Below are 15818 nucleotides of genomic sequence, written 5' to 3' on the forward strand. Positions count from 1 at the left end.
CCTATAATGGAAAAGAATATGAAAAAGAATATATATATATATATATATATATATATATATATATATATATATATATATATATATATCTGAATCACTTTGCTGTGCCTCTGAAACTAACACAACTTTGTAAATCAACCATACTTCAAAAAATTTTTTGCAAAAGAATTGGTCTCTGCCCTCACGATGCTTACAGGCCCCTTTGACTGCAGATAAAACTAATCAGTAAAAACAACATGAGGCATTTTCCTTAGCAGGTGCTTGCTGGGCCACTGCTGGGGACAAGAAAGTTAAGGGGAGGAAGGAAACATGGCACCCAAACTTGGGTCTTGGGCTGGGCCCCTCCAGCCCCTCGGAGCTGCAGGGCTCCCAGCGGCATGCAGGCTCCGTGGCTCCCCCAGCAGGTGCTGGCTGAGCAGAGCTCAGTCCTCCTCCGGCAGGGCACTCAGCACTCTCAGTCCTCATTGTCACCACATGGCTCTCCGCAGAGGGGTGGACAGCCCTCTCCCCCAGCGTCAGAGACACGTTGTGGGCCAGCTCCAGCTCTGCACTCCCTGTGTCTCTAGAGTACCGTATACCTTACGTACGTGTCTGTTTTCTCTATTAGAATGTAAGCTCCATGAGGGCAGCTTTGTTCGTGGCTCTACAGCCACCTCCTCATTAGGCACTTACCAGGCACTCACTAAATATTTATTCTGTCAGTGAATGAATGAATGAATGAATGAATGAACTATCGCACTGTGAGCTCCTGGCGCCCAGGAACAGACTGAAGGTCAAGGACATGAGTCTTCCTGCCCCTTTTACAGGCTTCTGCTCATTGCAACAGCCAGATGTGAAGGGACCACGCCCCCCCCCAGTGCATATTCAGTCTGATTCCATCAGTGAGGAATTTAGTGGACCTCCCCCCAGGATGATGGCAATAGGTGGTCCATGCCAGCTGCAAGGGTAGTAGCTGTAATAACTAACATTTATGCTATTTAGACTGTTTATAATGATAATCAACTCATCTAAAAAAAACCCCTGTAAGGTAGGTATTATTATTATTCCCAGAACTCAAGCATGAAGAGGTTAAATAACCACTCCCCAAACTACCGAGCTAGGAAGCAGCAGATCGAGAAATTGAATTCAGATCTGACTCCCGAGTCCTTGCTTTCACTGTGAGCTGGCTTCTCTTTTTGTTTTTGTGGATATTTTAAGCTGTGTCAGGGACTGCTCACCAGATGGCTTTTTAATCTCTCTCCTGTTGCTTCATTATTAATCTCTAAATTGTTTAGTGGAGAGAGAACTGGTACAGAAAGAAGGCATCTGCATGGGAGAGGTTTCTGGAAGAGCTGCTGACATTTCACGTGGGCCTTGGAGGTGGGCTAGGTCTGGGTAGAGGAGGGACACTCAGAGACACACTACAGCTGGGGGGACGACACTGGCTTCCATCAGTCTGGCCACTGCCATCATGGGGCTCTGACCCACCCCGTGTTACTGGCAACACAAAGCTGTGAACCAGTGTCAGTCAAATATTTAGCTGGTGGTTGCTTCCTGCTTTGGTCTGCTTGGAAAAGGATAAAGAGCTCCTTGCAACCTTCCATTTTCTGAAAATCCACACTGCACTGGATTTGGGGGACTCTTTCTGGAAAATGATGGAGGCTTCAGGCAGAGTTCTGCACATAGCAAAGTCCCACATCCTGGAAGCTTTCCCCGGGCAGGCTCACTCCTTAGAATGCGTCACACTCAGCTGGGCCATGCAGCTGCCACATGCCCTTTGACTAGGCTGTACGGAGGAGGACCAGAGAGTTTGATGTGGTTCCTGTGGAAGCTGAGTCTGGGAAACTCTCTGGTCCTTGCGTCTCCACAGGATGGAGGGAAAGGTGACCTCGAATGAGTAAAGTAGATGGAGGCTGGAAATCTGCAAAGCTCATTTATTCCACCAAGTAGAAAGCATTCTGAACTTGCTCCACCCTTCCTATTTTCCATCTGTCTCCTTATTCATCCCAGTAATATTTGGGCACTTTGAAAAGAGTGATATTTTAACATGAAGCTATTCCAAGGAGAAGGGAAAATATCCGCATTTGGCATAAACCAGCCATGCAAATTAGCCTAAATAAAAATGAGACTAAAGGCAGCTTAGAATACTACTGCACTTTCCCAGGCCCCCGCCAGTCACCGCTGTCAGCTGTAGCATCTCTCCAACATGGTGACAGTATTGAGAAGTGGAGGCTTACGTTCTGGAGAGGTTGAACCCGCTCAAAAAGAACAGGCATCAAAGATCCTGCACTCCAGTTGTGCTGGAACCAAGCCCTTGAAGGCTACACCAGGCGCGCCATGATGGGTTTTCCTAGAAGGAAATTCCCATGTTTGACTCTTCACAGACCAGCCCAACAAGGACTCTGGTATTTGCTCTTTTTGTATTGTTCCTGGGAGAGTATTTAAGTTGTGTGTTTGCGTGTGTGTGTGTGTGTGTGTGTGTGTGTGTATTAAGGGCCAATGCTATGCAAGCTGACATTAAAAAAACAAAAAGCACAGGAAGTCTTCAGAGCAGGGTTAACAAATCATTATGCTCCTGCCACGATGGCAATAGAGCAGTTTCTTTCCTTTCTCTCCATCTGCATCTTTCTTTTCTCATCTTCTCTCCTCCCACTCTGTCTCCTTCTTGTGTTCTCTCCTTCCTTCTCTTCCAGGTGTGCCTTATGATTGCTCTGGGTTGGGGGTCATCCTCGCTTGAAACAATATGCAAATCCAGAATGGAGGGCAGATGCCATGGCCACCCAAGACAATGGATGATCATCATTATTATTAATTTCCTCAAGTCATGGTTGAAATGGCCTCCTTGGACACATTCTCAAGATCCTTCCGTAAGCCTGTTGTATTTGTGAACTATTCTGAAAGGAGAATCTCAGGCAGCTATATTTATTCCAAGGTTCTATTTCAATCAGACATTAAGACAACTGGGACAACACCCTTATCAGACTTGTCGCTAAGGAGTCAGACATATCACTACATTCATTTCACATCTCTAATTTCAAAGGTCGTAAGGATGGCGATGGTTGGACATACTACTGCAGCTTTGCTTTGTTGGGGGGAATTTGCAATGCTACATGAAATCAACAATGCTGACTTTTGAACTTCCTTTTTTGAAATCTTTTTTTTTTTTTTAACTGTTGAGACCATGATCCTGAACTCTGTTTTGTTCGAAGAAATATTTCACTGAGGAAACATGCCAACATGGATAAGTGCTGAGGTGTCCAGTCTGTAACATTAGTTTTCCAGTTAAGCAGGGGAGGAGACTAACACGATTTCTGAAGTGTCCTATGGACCTCCTTCCTCTAGATATTTTTATTTACAAGCTAAGCTTCTAATCTCTTATTTCTTTACCTGAGTGTTTTAAAGTTTCCCTCACTATTGATATTCCTCACACTCTTCTCAAATAGCCTCATTTTCTCCTTATCTTTCCACTTACTTCAAATTCTCAATCTTTCCAACGGGTGAGATTCCAAACCTCAGCCCTATGGCTGAGTTGTATCCAAATCTTCCATGTTTTGCATGCTCTTTGATCTCGTAATTCCACTCAGAGTTATTTCTTCATATTGACTGTGCAAATATAAAGGTGGCTATTGGAGCGTCAGTAATGAGAGGAAAATTGGAAATGAAGACATTGGTTGCATAAATTATGAACATTGATGGAGTGGAATATTATGCAGTCATTTCAAATGATGTAAAAGATTAATGACATGGAAAAATATCTCTAATGTATTATTTAGCAGAGATAAAAAGAGAGTTCTAAATAGCATTGCCCCATTTTATTAAAAACATGGCCAATGTTTTTTCCTCAAAGACTGTTAGTGTAGACATTAAATGTAAACAGTGGTTGTCTCTGAACGATAGGACTGGAGGTGATTTTTCTCTTAAAAAATTTGTTTTGCTTGTCTATTTCATGTTTTAAATTTTTTGGCTTATCTCTATCTCCATATATATTTCTCTTTGTATATATATATATATATATATGTATATATATATATATATCACCATTTAAATTTTATTTTAAAAATAAACTATAACCTCTTATTAAAGTATAATTTGCCACTTTAAGAGGTGAAGACTAAACTAAGGAGAGCATTAGAGGGCTGTAGAGAGTTCAGAGGTAAGCCACAAAGATTGTTTTGGGGTGATGGGGCAGGAGAAATGGGGTTTGGAGGAAGGGGAGAGAAGGATGAAAGGGACCAGCTGAAAGTTACCAACAGCTGTGGTGCTCACTTCTCCCAAGAAGGCCAAGGAGAGATTCAGTCAATCTTTGGGTCTATGAAGGCTCTCTCACAAAGCAGTGACCCAGAAAAGAAGTGACTTCAAAGTTTGGTGCAAGGAATGGGGAAAGGGTTTCCTTTTCGGGAACACTGGAATAGGGTAATGGAAGAGGATACTGTGAGTCCTGTAAGGTAGGAGTTTGCTTGTGTCTGGGATGGTTTGCTCCTTTGGAAACAAAACAGAACCAGTGTAAAGAGGCAGGTTTCTGATGGGACAAGAGGTCTGGACCACAGGAAATTACCAGAGAGCATTGCCAGGAAATTACCCTGGGGATAAATAGAATTATCCAGGGAAAATCCACATAAGTGAGTTACAATTCTCTTTCTTGATTGCATAAATTAGTGTTCTCTGACCAGTCTGTACCCGGGACGGACCCTGGATCAGACTTTCCCAGAGCACCAAAGGTGGACAGATCAAGGGCTCCATTATTTTCAAGACAAGAAGAGGTTTGGAGGAGTCTGTTGAAGAGCAAACTGAAAATATTACCCAGGGAACTTGGATTATACACAAAGTTTAAGAGGCAGTTGCAATTATTCCAACTAAAGAAATGTTTGAACAAAGAAATAAAATAACATTACCTAACCCTTACCTGGTTGATATGAAAGAGTAAACAATCTTTTGAAGGGCAATAAAAAAAGAAAGTCTGGAAACTTAATTTAATAAAAGAGTTAAATCATTTTGGAAAATTGGGAAAACACCAGAAGAGAAGTTAAAACATGCAAATGGCAGAAAAGAAATTTTTTTTTAATGAAGTAAAATCTCTACTCTCTGGGACCTAACAAACCATCCCTAAGTCAACCAGAGAGTTCACACTTAAGGAAAAATGTAGGACATTCAGCCCTAGCAGAGAATTCTCAGCAGGATAAACCACCAGTCTGATCTGGTATAGCAATTCCCACGTGTTTATTTATTTGTGTTTAAAAACTCTGAGTGTCTTGAAAGTCACTCGATAGTCCCGTTGCCCACACCTATAGTTTAGAATGACAGCTTCAGTGCTGCTAGATTCTCAATCATCAAAGACATATTCCTTCATGCTTAGCAGAATCCTTTTAGAGTGGTGGGAACCGCCAAAGTTATGCTGTAGGAAGGGTTTTCAGTCATGCGGGTAGAAGATCAAAGAGGTTTTCTGGGACTGCTTTTCTTTTTGGATTATGCTTCCTTTGACAAGAAAATTATATAAACCAGAACATACTTCTTTCATTAACTTATTCATGTAGTCAATCATTTGACAAACAGTTACTGAACATGTATTATGTGCCAGGAACAGTGCTAGCTGTGAAGGGTAAAGAACAAAGAATAAAACCCCCAGGAAGCTCAGTCTAACCAAAGATTCTTGTGTTTTTATGAAATGTACCACCAAAGTTATTATAAATACGCTAAAGAGTCAAATGGAGCTGATTTCATCAATTTCTCCTAATGAATATTTTAATTTGTTTTGCAATGTCTTTGAGGTGATTTTCTTAATATGAATTAATTTTCCAATGAAGATGTGTTTCTATTGATATTTGCACCCTCCTGGGCTGCTGTCTACCCTTCTCCATCCTACTCTGCCCTGGAGGCTGGCCTGTGTGCCCTCTGGCTTTCGGTTGGGTTCAGCCAGTGAGCGATGGTGTGGCAGGACATGAATGGGTGAGGGGACGGTAGGGTTGGGGTGTTTATTTTCCCAGCTCCCCGGCTGCTGCATCTGTCTACAAAGACCAGTGGAGAAGCTTCTCCAGACACTGCCCTGCCTGCCTGAGGGCGGATTGGCTCCCTACTATTGACTGCACTATTCTTGTTGGTTTCCTAAATCTAGCCCACATCTTTGTAAACAGTTCCCTTGTAAAACTCTCTTTGAATTACCTAGCTTCAGGGTGCCATCTGTTTCATGCCTTCCTGATACAGAGGGGGAAAGGACTTAATTAAAGGAAAAAACAAGACGTCTATTCTAGATGATTTCTGGGACCAGTATTAATGGAATGCTTCCAGGAAGCCTTAATTCAAATCATCCTTGTTTGTAATTGTTCCTTTTCTGATGTGTAAATCACTAGCCCTTTATGAGATGCTAGTAGATCATAGATTTTGAAGCCTTTCTTGTTTCTTTCACCACGTAGGAAACTATAAACAGGCTAAGTCCATGGCATCACTTATTTCTCAGCCTTAGTGTATTTGTAACCTCTCGCCCCACAGCTAGGAACAGTGGTCTCCCATCTTCAGGTTCAATCTGATGTGAGTCCCCACGGCAGATCCTGACCTCAAGCCTCAGGGCTTGACATCAGGCTTGCTGCCTTCCAGTCTGGCTGTGACCTTGTGCCCCCCTCTCTACTCCTGTACCTCTCTGTTCATTCTCTCTGGGGCTTGAAATCCTACTTTAACCAATATCCCACCCAGGTATCCTGTAGCCCATAGGTGGCTGTCCCCAGTTGGGGTACAGTGCCTGGCATCTGGTGCTAACCAAAAGTGTGACTGCATCTCCAGAAAAGGTCTGGTCTCTGCTTCCAGATCCTGCCTTCATAACGGACCACAGCCATCCTGTGCTTAAAGACATAGGATGCTTCTGTAGATGCCAACTAACTCGTTTATTAATTGGCTACTCTGTGCTAGGCACTGTTCTAGATCCTGGTGAGACTGGTTTCCTACTGCATTTAGAAAGTAGGAATAAATGACTGAATTCTACTCTTGGTAACAAAAGGAAGAGAGAGAACTTAGATACTTAAGCCTTAGCTGTAATCCATCACGTTGGTTTCTTCTCTTTTCCTTTGAATACACATCTACCACATCCTTTCTTGTTTTTTCTTTTTAAAGATAGTTTGCTTTCCTTTAACAGAGAAGTAACTCAATTATATTTTCAATGATTGTATCCAAGGATCTGATTCTCCTATAACTCTAGAACGGGGATTTCCTTTCAAAGATCATAGGTCTAAAATATCAAAAAGCTACTTTTCAAACTCTCACTATGTAGATTGTGAGATAAATTCAGTATTTTGCCCACTTCTATATAATAAGGCTATTTCTGTCTTGCCAGCAACTACAAAAACTGGCCTTGATTTGCTGAGGTGGATCTAACCAATTCTTTTGAACAAAAGAGCTCATACAATAGCTTTATTAACAGGTTGCATACATTTAACAGATTTTAAAGCTTTATTTAATTACACGGTTCAAGAAGTTTTTATGTATGGTTTGGATGACATATTTTTTGTTTCTTAATGGCATAACTGATGATTTGGCTTTTATAACCACTTATTTTATTGTTGAAGGTCAAGACAAGTGGTGAAGAAAGAGGGTCTTCGGCAAATGGTTCACAAGTGTGGGGAGGGCAGCGAGGCCAGATCTTCAGTCTGTAGAGTCCACAGGCTATTAAAACCATGGACAAGGTTTTACCGCATCCCCTGGGATGGAAAGAATGGCTTTGTAAATGGGAACTGGCCTGAGCATGAACACATCAAGTGTATCTACTCTGAAGCTAGGAGAGACAGAAACAGAGGACACATGTTCCATTACTTTAATCGCTAAACACCACTCAGTTTAAGCTAACAGGATATAATGGTGCATTTGACAGATGCCTTCCCATCAGGATTAGATAGGAGCCCTGAAAGTCTAACATGGAGCCCTTCTCTTCCCTTCTGCTGAGGATGTCACTCCAAATCTCTTCTCTCTATTCCTCTTCTTTGATTATGAAATTCAGAGCCATTCCTACTGCAGCCCACCACTCTCTCCGGGTGAACCTTGCTTTACACCCGACACCTGTGTGTAAATAACACAGTAATAATTCAAGTTGCGTTCTCAACGCACCACAGGGATTTCACTATTGAAAGGAACACTGAAATACATGCTTTGTAAGGCAGAATACCTGTTTTGTAATGTAAACAATATAACTGTAGACAAAGCTTCCAATTTACCTAAGTTTAGATTTTTACACATTGGTTTTCATTAAAGCACAACATATCTGTAAATGAAAATATTTTAAGCCTCAGCCCTTAAAAACCATCATAATGGTTTTTAAAAACCTCATTACAATAAAACCTATTAGTTTGAATAATTAAATTTAAAAAATGCTTTCTGCATGCATTGAAATCTCTGATTTTAATAGGAAAAAAGCACAACTGAATGCCTTGTTTTTAAGCCTCTATTTCAATCGTGTTTGAAAATGGCACACAGTATAATAACTTTCATGATGTTGAAAGTACACTGCAGAGTGTGTGGGGGGGGAGGGGCGGGGGGAGGAAAAGCAGCCTACGCTGAGGACAAAGAGGCAGCTAGAAAGGATCTGAGTATCCGAACCTTGGAGAACGTGGTCAACACGTACAACCTTATTTCAATCTTCACAACTATAACAGGTTTTGTCATCCCCAGTTCTACAAAGAAACTGAAGCTTGGGAGTGTTATGTAACTTGTCTAATATCACACAGGTTCTAAGCAGAGGTCGGAATTCAAACTCCCATCTCTGACTCTCAAGTAAGTGCCCTTAACCCCTCTGCCTAATCCTCGGCTGAAACTTCAGTTGTTGGGAATTTTTGACCGACAAAGATGAAATTTCATACGGTTTAACTAAGACCTCTCTACCACACAGAAATCAAAGTAGGAACAGGTAGGGATGGTCCAAAGTGACTTGAGTCCGTTTTTTTGGATGGAAAGAGCCCAGATCGCTGCTGTTTCTCACCCGCAGTCCTGCTCGCTTCATACCCTTCCCTCCACTTTTGGACACATTTGCACATGCCCTTTTTATTCAAGAATCTTTATAGGGCACCATCTGTGCACCAGGTCCTGGGCAAAGAGCTGGAGACACCAACCTGAGAATAACTTTTTCCTTGACCTTGAGAAGCCTGCAGTCTTACACTTAAAGGAACAAATCAAGAGTCTATAAATCGTCTGAGCTGAAATCATTTCTGGGGTGGATCCAGCTGCCTTTGTGCACCTGGGAATGGCCACGCTGACCTAGCACGCCCACTACAGAGGGGGAGTGAGGAGGGCCACCCTGCGTCTTCTTTGGGACCTTCTGATTTGCAGTCTCTTCCTCTGCCAGTGAAAGAAAGTAGCAAGTGACACGCAGAGGAAAGAAATCAAAAGTTTAGAACCCAAGATGGGATGCTGCTCCTTTCCGCCTCTCCCACGTCACTATTAAAGCGCCATAATTTCACGGCTCATGTGAGGCCACATCTCACCGCAGTTTATTTCCATGGAGGCTGTAGCCCCATGATCTGGCTTCTATTCCGTATACTGTATTTAACTTTAGCAAAATCCCAGCAAACAAAAACATTTGGGAAAATCTGGACGTTAATGAGATTTAGCTTACGTATATCCATATACTCATGTTTTCACTATGGAGAATTTACTAAAGTGAACTGATAGTTCATGTAGCTTTAAAACAAGCAAACTAGTTAACTAACTAACTAACCACTTAACTCAGTTATTTCTTCTGAAATATTGCCTCACGGAGCAGTGAATGGCATATTCCTACCCTGCGCACATGATTTCACACACACCTCATAGCCTTCAAGTGTTCTCCTTCAGAACATGGTCTTTTCAGATGTATTATGTCAGATGGTGAATTTAGTCAGTTATTACATTTAGTTCAGAGCAGAAAACAAACTCACCTTAAACATTCTGAGGGAATGTTTTGTTTAATGGAGACAAATCCTTCACTTACGGCTGGCCCTTAGTACTCATAAAACAAACCCTCATTTATCCTGAACATCGGAGTGGGATGTCACAGAGTTGGTAATTATTAATGACAACTAATGGCTCGTAGTTATTGATGACATTTGTGAGAGCAGGATAAAATAGTAATTATAATAATGTGAGGTGTCATGAACAAACAGTAATTGCAATAATTATTGCTATTATAATAATCAGTGAGAAAAGGATTTTAGGTTATTAAATCAATAAGGATAACAGAAGCCTGCATGTGTACATATAGATGATTGTGGAAGGTTGCCAGATAAAATGAATAGTCACTCTTTTTTAAAAAATTGAAGTATAATTAATTTACAATGTTGTGCTAGTTTCAAGTGAACAGCAAAGTGATTCAGTTAGACATATATCTATATATATTCTTTTTCAGATTCTTTTCCATTATAGGTTTTTAAAAGATATTGAGTATACTTCCCTGGTTCTTGTTGTTTACCTGTGTTATATATAGTAATTTTTATCTGTTAATCCCATATTCTTGATTTATTCCTCTCCCTACCCCTTTTCCCTTCAGTAACCATTAGTTTGTTTTCTATATCTGTGAGTTTATTTCTGTTTTGTAGATTAGTTCATTTATATCATTTTCTTTAGATTCCACATATAAGTGATATCATGATATTTGTCTTTGTCTGACTTACTTCACTTAATATGATAGTCTCTAGGTCCACCCATGTTGCTGCAAATGGCATTCTTTCTTTCTTTTTTATGGCTGAGTAATATTCCATTATATATATATATATATATATATATATATATATATATATATATATGTATGCACACACACATATACATACATACCACATCTTTATTCATTCATCTGTTGATGGCCATTTAGGTTGCTGCTGTGTCTTGGCTATTGTACATTGGGGTGCATGTATCTTTTTGAATTAGAGTGTTCTCTGGATATATGCCGAGGAGTGAGATTGCAGGATGATATGGTAGCTCTATTTTTAGTTTTTTAAGGAACCTCCATACTGTTATCCATAGCGGCTGCACCAATTTACATTCCCACCAACAGTGTAGCAGGGTTCCCTTTTCTCCACACCCTCTCTAACATTTATTATTTGTAGACTTTTAAATGATGGCCATTCTGACCATTGTGAGGTGATACCTCATTGTACTTTCGATTTGCATTTCTCTAATAATTAGCAATATTGAGTATATTTTCTTGTGCTTTTTGGCCATCTGTATGTCAAGAATAGTCACTCTTGATTAAAGACTTACTATGTACCAGGCACTGTGCCCAAGGAATAACATACATTATCTCCTTTAATTCACAGCGGCTCTATAAGTAGATATTCTTGGTAGCATGATTATCCTTGTGATGTTAATGAGAAAGTGGAGGTTTATAGAAAAATGGTACAGATGAACCAGTTTGCAGGGCAGAAGTTGAGACACAGATGTAGAGAACAAACGTATGGACACCACGGGGGGAAAACAGTGGTGGGGTGGGGATGGTGGTGTGCTGAATTAGGCGATTGGGATTGACATGTATACACTGATGGGTGTAAAATGGATGACTAATAAGAACCTGCAGTATAAAAAAACAAACAAAAAACTAATACTAAACTTTCTTTGGGTTATTTGTATGGAAATATGTTAATATAAATGTTTCAGACATTACATGAAATTTCTAAAAATCTTATATGTTCTGGTATAATGTTATAAGTCATAATTCTAGTTATTACTTTAAAATGTATATCTCATAAATAACTAAATTTCCTTATCAATTTCATTATTATGAACTTTCATCAAATCTTTAACCATGGTCATTTTTAAGTCTTTTGTCATTTACAGACAGTTCTGGGTGTACTCTGATGCTTTTGCAAAAATGTTCCTATAAAAGGGGTTTTATCTTCAAGGAATTCATAGAAAAGACTCTGACAAGTACAGGTTTCTGGTAACTAACCGTACTGCTGAACTGAATGAATAAGCATTTTCAGAACTCTAATGGAAAACTGATGAATTCATAAAAGTGCTAACAAAAGATCAAGATGAAAAAAAAATTAATTACATGGGACTGAGTGAACTGATGAGGATGATTATAATTTTTGTGACTTTCTGTTTGAATAAAAAAAAAATCCCACAAGGACTCAGAGGCAAAAAATATATAAATCAATTTTCACTGCAAAGTAAAGGAGCTGTTACAGTGGAGGATTACTGGAAAAAAAAGAAAAAAAAATGAAAAGAAAATGGAGGTTTAGAGCAGTTATGCAATTTGACAGTGGTAACTTAATAGGTGGTAAATGGCAAAAAGAGAATTTAAATTTGGTCTAGCTGATGCCAAAGTATTACACTTAATACACTTAACATATTAACTTAGTACACTTGACCAGTATCCTATGGATACTGAAAATCAATGGGTGTATTCTGTTATTCAGGACAACCCTGACACCAGCTGAACTGCCAAGGACCCCAAGTACTACCAAGTCATCCTAGACCCAAAGGTCCCAACTGGTATTGGTACCTACCCACAGACCAGTGTGGTGATGACCCCATAGAGACTGCCCTGCAGAACTGCCCAATGGAGAAAAGAGTATTTCTGTAAAGAGGAGGGACTTGGGTTACTGGGTTGAGGATAAAGCCTCATAAAACTGTGACTCCTTGGCGTGTTTTGATCAGAGTTTGATCTAAACCATTTTTTGAGTCTTTCCGTACAAACAAATAGCAAGTTCACTGCCCTCCAGTGACCATGACTTGTGTGCTCAGAAAAACCCATGTGTTTGCACACGTCTGTGTTGCTTTAGGAATGTGGGTGGGGCTGTGATTTCATCATGACTATATCTATTAAAAAGCAAACTTCGGAATCCTTTGGTGATTTGTGTGCAAAGTGGCTCTCCTAGCTTCTATTTTTGAAAGATATCAGTTATTTTTTTTCTGATTTGACAAAGAGGATACAGGATTGTTGATAAATATTTTAGCTAACCCTGAGTGACCTACGTATCGACAAAAGTTGACAGTTTTGCAGTGAATTATAACAAAATATAAACTTGACCCTCAGCCTATGGTGAGCATGATTTAGTCCTTGATGATTCCAAAAGCACAGGAGCTCGTGGTACTTGGAATCATCACTAAAAGCATCAATTGTCACTGTGTGGGGAAAATATGGCCATTTGAGCATTGTACATGGGCAGTTGGATAAGTGGGCACTTGCTACTGACTTTGAAAAATGATACATGGGAACTAAGAAGAGCTCAAAATGGTTGAAAATCTACCGTAGTGCAGACGAAATATCAACCTTTTTACTAAGAGCACAATAGTGCACCTGTTCCCCTCGTGAAAGCATTACTTTCCACAGCAAATGGGCCTGAACAAGAATGACATATACTTCAGGGCTTCAGGGTCTGGCCTGTTATTAGTTGTGCAGATGATTCTGGTTTGCCGAAGTTACACAGTTGCAGGGTGGAGTTGGAGTTCTTTTCCTTAGAGTTGATTTCCAAACCAAGGCAAGGAGGATAATCACAATGGCTTTTGGCTGGCTCCGTGGTGAGCCCTAAGGAAAGGGGGTTCTGGGACTCTCACGTACTCCTTTGCAGAGTGAATTAACTCAGAGAGCCAAATGCGAGAAGGCACCTCCCTCCCGTGACTATAGAGGAGCACGGCTCTCTGAAGGCACAGTGCAGGTTCTGAGCGGTCGTGCACAGCTAACGTTAACTTCCTGAACCGCAGGCCAACGTGTTCTGGTTGCAAATCTACAGCTTACATGAAAAATTAAATTGAAAGATACAGAATGATCAACATTATGAAATTTGCAATTTTCCCACCTCTTTGCACCCTGGGTTAAATTTTGTATGTTAATATTTAATGAGTGTTATTTCAGTCAGGTTTGGGTACATGTTTAAATAAAACAGTGCTTGAGTAGAACCATGTGAGATGGTGGCATTCGGGAATGTGGAAATGATTCATGCTGTGGACTTTCTGTTTTGTGGGGAGAGTGTGTTGCTGCTTATGATGGTAAGACCTCCTTGCAGATGTGTAGTGTTTTCTGGCAAAACTCCTTTTGTCATTTGCTCTTCACTGTAACCTCTGAGGCAGGCTGGGCAGGAATTGTGTTTATGGTAAGAGTGATGTGAGAAAAAACAATGAGAACAGAGAGTTTCATAAAGTCAGCAAAGCTCAATTAGAACCAGGATGCCCCAGTACACAGGGCAGAAATACACTGCAATGCTCAATCGATAAAATGATAGGCCACATATGGATAAAGTTCCCATTTACAATTCTCCCACTTAAAATGACTTCATAGGTTTTACTGTTCCTTCTCTTATTCATCTCCAGTAGGAACATTTTCATCAAAAATGGGTATTTGATGCTTAAGAGTTCTCCTGACACTGCTTCTTACTCACCAGATAGAGTCATAATCCTTAGTATGTAACTTCAAAATCCTTCACACAATAACCAATTGCTTCCCCAAAGAGGATTGTGACTTCAGATTGTGAATAAGCTGCTGAAGGAAATTAACTCTCAAGAAATGAAAGTCCTGTTTCTGTGCACATAGTGGCAGGAAAAGAAAAAATTTAGAGGCTATCACACAAATGCCAAAGCATCCTTCATCCTGCCTATAGAATGTCAGGACCAGACAGGTCGCTCACAAGTTTACTCTGTCCCCTCTTATTCAAAGCTCAGAGCTGAAAGAGAATGGGGGGCACTCATTTTCTGGAATCATCCTGCCCTTTTCACCTGAGAAGCAATGGTTCTTTAAGACCTCCTTAATTTCCTCTGATACCCAAACCATTCCATTTACCTTCCCCCCCTCTAGATCTTTATGCACTAGCTGAATCCTAAAAGATTTTCTGCTTTCTGCACTCGAAAAAGTGGGGGTGGTGGTGGTAAATCTCATAGGTGAAAGGAAACCAGCACACATCATTTAGTTTGAAAAAAGAAAACACAGACCCACGCCCTGAAGAGTGGTGTGTGCGAGCACATGATCTACCTGTTTGCCCTCCAGGGCAAATTAGCAAAGACTATGAAAGCAGATCCACAAGAGCATAAAAACGCCGTATCAAGTCAGGCAAATCCTGCATCTCGCTCTGCGCTGTCTTCCTGGGGCCCCAGTCAACAGTGAGTGGACGGCTGTGCGGAGTGAAAGAGCCTGGAGACCAGGGTCGCAGTTCTGAGTCCCGGCAACACTAATGGATGAACTTGAGCCGATCGCTTCAACTCTCTGACTCCATGTGTCCTTGTCTGGACGACTCCCTTCTCCTTAACGGGTTGTTTTGAGAACCAAAGCAAACAATGGTTGTGAATGTATTTTGTAAAGAGTTTGGTTACCATCCTTGCACAAAATGAGGGACTCAGATATCTGGAGGAGGGAAGATGAGAGGGGGGTGCTCCCAGCATGCCCCACGCGGGCACCACGGACTCCCCACTCAGTGCTCCTCCTTGGTACAGCTACCCAGAGATGATTCCCCACCTGGATTAGTCTAGTCCCTCCACGTGCCCTCGAGGCAACACCTTGTGCCTGTCCTCAGAGGCACTTACCAATATTGTAATTTAAATAATTATTTCTGCAATCCTTTATTTAATATCTGCCTTCTCTGCTACAGTGTAAACTCTTTGAGGGCAGGGGCCACATATGTCTCACTTGCTATTAGAACCTATTGTGTAGCTCAGTGCTGGCACATAGTAGGTGTTTGGTAAATATTTCTCAAATGAACAGTGGAACACAGCCAGTAGGAAGTTTTAAAACCAGGTCTCTATTGTTTCAAAACCAGATTCTTTTTCTACTCTGCCTTGGAGCATACAAAAGCCTTGTTTATTTATATTTAATGTTTGGATGAACTTTTGGAAATTGAGTCTAAAAGTCAGTTTCCTGCTGTATTTATATTTATAGTTGTGCCATACCTTGTGCCCATAATGAACCT

At 40.8% G+C, this 15818-nt stretch overlaps 1 long non-coding RNA gene across 2 annotated transcripts in view; it reads left to right on the forward strand.

Moving 5' to 3' along the window:
• The first annotated feature begins 2051 nt into the window (after positions 1–2051).
• Positions 2052–15818, forward strand: part of LOC136794357 (uncharacterized) — a 55182-nt gene continuing 41415 nt past the window's right edge. For both annotated transcript variants that reach the window (XR_010841004.1, XR_010841005.1), the window contains exons 1-2: positions 2052–2381; positions 2670–2843. This is a non-coding gene — a long non-coding RNA (uncharacterized lncRNA). The remainder of the gene's footprint in view (positions 2382–2669; positions 2844–15818) is intronic.

Source organism: Kogia breviceps, chromosome 6 (assembly GCF_026419965.1).
Source record: "Kogia breviceps isolate mKogBre1 chromosome 6, mKogBre1 haplotype 1, whole genome shotgun sequence".
NCBI classification, from domain to species: Eukaryota; Metazoa; Chordata; class Mammalia; order Artiodactyla; family Physeteridae; genus Kogia; species Kogia breviceps.